Source organism: Rousettus aegyptiacus, unplaced genomic scaffold (assembly GCF_014176215.1).
Source record: "Rousettus aegyptiacus isolate mRouAeg1 unplaced genomic scaffold, mRouAeg1.p scaffold_m13_p_7, whole genome shotgun sequence".
Taxonomy (NCBI): Eukaryota; Metazoa; Chordata; class Mammalia; order Chiroptera; family Pteropodidae; genus Rousettus; species Rousettus aegyptiacus.
The window spans coordinates 17748579-17752549 of NW_023416310.1; positions in this window are offsets into that span (position 1 = coordinate 17748579).

Sequence of the window (3971 nt, forward strand, 5' to 3'; positions counted from 1 at the left end):
GGAGGGGGACAGTGATCCCCTGGTTTCCGGGCTGACCTTTGTTTGGACACACGTTCTCAGCATTGTAGAAGCACAGGAGCATGCCCAGGGTCCCAGGTTTCAAGCCGCGGTCTCCATTCCTCTCTCTTATCTTCCACTGCCCCGAGATCTGCCTTCTCCCCGAGCGGCAGTTAGTTCACTGGCCCACAGATGGTCCGCCCACTTCCAGATTCCCCAGACTCAGAGCAGATGGAAAAGCTTTCACTTAATATGCAACTCACTTTGTTTTCTGAGCTTTCTCCCCCTCTATGGCTTCCAAACACGAAACCTGCTCAGGGGCCCAGAGATGTGCAGGGCAGGGCTGCTACAGAGAGGGAAGGGCAAGAGGAGAGCATCCCCCAGGGACCGGGCCCCAGACTTGGAGAGGGATAACCCTGAGCTCTGTTCTTTCCCAGACTTAGGCTCTGTCTGCCTCAGCAAGCCTGGCATTGAACCCTGCTGGGGGTTCACTTCATTTCAAAGAACCCCAGTGAGGGAAGCAGAGGAGGAAATACTGACAGGAAAGAAAGCAAAGAAATTCCTGTCGTCCTCTTCTCAAAGCCAGTCAAGGTGCTTTCGTTCCACAGATTTTGTGAGACTCTCCACCCGGCCTCTGATGTATGGATGCTCGGACACAACTCGTGTTTTTCCAGCCCTTCCTGTATGCCAGGAGCTGCCTCAAGCTCTTTATGACATGACCCCATGTGGCCCTTGCCAATCCCCAAGGGACTATGCATTAGCCACCCCCACCCCCACTCCCACCCCCATTTTTTAGATGAAGAGCCTGAGACCTAGAGTTTAAGTGACCTTCCGAAAGCCACAGAGGTCCTACGTGATGGAGAGAGGATCAGAGCCTGGGTCTCCCTCTTCCCTCCGCTGTGATGATGTGTGCAGGATCCCAGCATTGCTAGCTGAGGGCAAACCAGAGAGAGCGAGCTGAGCATGCAGGCCCCTCGCAGCCTCCCAGAGCAGGCTGATGGGGAGAAGGGCCAGCCAGCATTTGGTGGGCCATCAGTCTGGCCATCTGTCACATCACAGAAGCAAACCGTGCCTTCTGGCTACGCGCTCCACGTTCCTAAAATCACAGAAGTCCAACAGCGCTAGTGAGAGAGGGGGCTGCCTGCTGGATCCGGTCCCTGCTCCACCTCCCACCCAGGAGCCTGAGTCATCCTAGCTCAGATGCAGCCACCTATCAAGTGGGACCTTGTGCCGGGTCTCAGAGGACCAACCTGAGAGGTCGGAGGTGGCGCTCCCTGCGGGACCCCCAGCGACTCCGCAGTGTCCTTGGCAAATCCCCGCCATTCTCGGTCCCCTGCTCCCTCCTCCATGCTTTCTCTCTGGGCTTGCTTTGCGGCCACTGAACCATTCACTTTGTATGCTCGGCTCCTCCTGAGATGGAAAACGAAGACAAGCATAACTTATTTTATATCTATGTTCAGACTCTATAGAGAATATTCTATGTGTCTCTGACGTGCTCACTACTGTAGTGTGTCTGTCTTTAGTATTCACGTTAATACAGCACCTTTATCCTTTGTACCCTCTTGGCCACAGAGCCTCATTCCATGGACGGCCGACAGAGAGGGGCTGGGTTCTCTCCTCGGATTCCTGGCGGCATCTTTCGCAGAGGACTGGGCTGCCCGTAGCCACATCCACACGTGACATCCCCTTGACCTGGTGCCTCTCCAGGCCGACTACCCAGGGACTATCCAGGCTGCTCTGGGGAAACCACTGCTCTCTGCCATTCTGGATTGGAGATGGTCCCCAAACCACTGCACCCACACATTTCTCTTTCTCACAAAATGAAGGACAAAAGAAGGCCACGGCAAAGAGCTGTGGCCGGCCCTAACTCGAGTGCCCAGCCCAGCCGAGAGATCATTTCTCAGCTCTGTGCCTTTCTTTGATCTACAGGAGAAATAGGAAGGAGACGGCAGAGGGAAGTGAAGTTTCTGCCTCTTCATGTTAGAAAAATGGGGGTGTCAGTCCCCTCACTGGCCACCTTCCTGCCCTCTCTCTCCCTGCCTCTCCTTCCTCCCTCCTCCAAGACTCCAACCCAGAGAGCGCTGTGAGGCCTGGGAACTCTGCGTTGGCATTTTTCCCTCTCCTGAGAAAGAGGAAGTGCTTGAGGCTCCTCTCAGTGGCCAAGGGGGCAGTGGAAGAACACTTTCTCTGGGGCTGTCCCTCCGGCTCTTGCTGCCTCAGCCTCCTGACCTCTTGCAGGCTCCAGGGGTCTGGGCAGATCTCATGCCTCAGCCTTGAGAACATTTGCTATAGAAAGCAGAGGCACGTTACAGCAGAGTCTCGCAGGCAGGAATCCCTAGAGACCCTTCTGTCCCATGGCTCCCTCCTCCAACACGGCTCAGCCAGAGCCACGGAAATCATTAGATACAAAGAGCGACACCAAGCACCACTGCCCCAGGAAAGTCTGTCCCAGCACCGAGAGCTGAATCATGACCAAGATCTACGGTGTACAGGGGACGCTCTGGTGGTAGCAGAGCCTGGGCCTCAGTTTGCAGCGTGGTGAGAAGTGGCCCTGAGTCATCTCCACTGCCTTCGTTAGTCAGAATTAGCAGCACTATCTGGGCAGAATAGACTTGTTAAATGGCTTCTGCCCATATTCAATACTTTATTTTGTAATCTGCCTATCCATCCATTCTTTCTTTTACGCAGGAGACACTGAGAACTTCCTCCAGAAAAGGCCCTAAGGTAAAGACAGAGATTCATTCACTGAGCCATTCAAAAACACTTATTCAATGCCACCTGTGTAGTAAGGACAACTCTAGGTGGACTGAATCAAATTTCAGCTCTCAGAGAGCTCACAGCGCAGTCGGGGAAGGGAGATAGTGATGAAACCTTGGTGATACAGCAAGGGACCAGGACAGGTCCTAGGGTGGGTGCGCGCAGGCCAAGTTGGAGCACGTGAAAGTCAGAAATGGCTTCAAACTGGGGAGGAGCTGGTCAGAGAAAGCCTAGGGTGAAGGTCGTGCTCTCGAACCTGAGAAACCTGATGTCCGCCACTTCCACAACCGTCTTCTTTTTCTAAGCCAAGGAAGACAGGGTTTTTATAGAGAAGAAAACCCACAGCACTCGGCCCTGGCAGGCCACAAAGTCGTGACAAACAGAACCACCGATGTATTTGAGGAAAAGCATAATTAGCATTTTGCCTCTAGAGACTGCGCTGGTTTCTCACGAGCCATTTTCAAGTAAAAATATTATCCGTATCTTTAGAGTTGAAATTTTCATTGCCAGGAGGAGAAGAAAAATAGTAATGAGGAAACGGTAAGCAAGCCGGCTGGAGCGATGAGGGAATCGGGAGGCTACACGGGGCAGGCTCTCCCCTTGATCTCCCACTGGGGGCAATTAGTGCTGTCTCCACATGTTGGTTCTGCCATCCTTCTGGCACAGGGGAAAATGGAAGGTTCCGCCCCTTGAAGCGAGGTGAGCTACGTGAGCTGCCTCGGCTAGTGAAACACGAGTGTAAGCCACACGCCCCTTCTTGGCAGAAACGATTGTGCAGTTTGCTGTGTTTTGCATCTCCTGCCTCGCCAGGAATGCACGTGGGAGCAAGTGTGAGGATGGATGGAGCCTTGGTCAGCCCAATCCCTCTGTCACTCTAAAATCCCTGACCACCCGGCACTGGACAGGTGGCATTAACAAGATGGAAACCCTAGTCGTTTTACAGTTCAGCCGCTGATAGTCGCGGGTTATTTATTAGCCAGCGTGACCTAAACCATCATGTCCAAAATACCTGGTAAGTCCTTCTACTAGTTTTGTCTGTTGAGCAAGTGCAAAGGAGAGAAAGACTAGATTTGAGTTCCCGCCTTCTTAAGAACCAAGGTCCCCTGAAGGTGAAGGCATGGGTGGTTTGCACAAAGTCCTCAAGTGTCTGAGCCACATTCCGCACTGTCCCAGACCTGGCCCTGCGACCTTTTTAAGCCAAAGAATTTTGTGCTGAT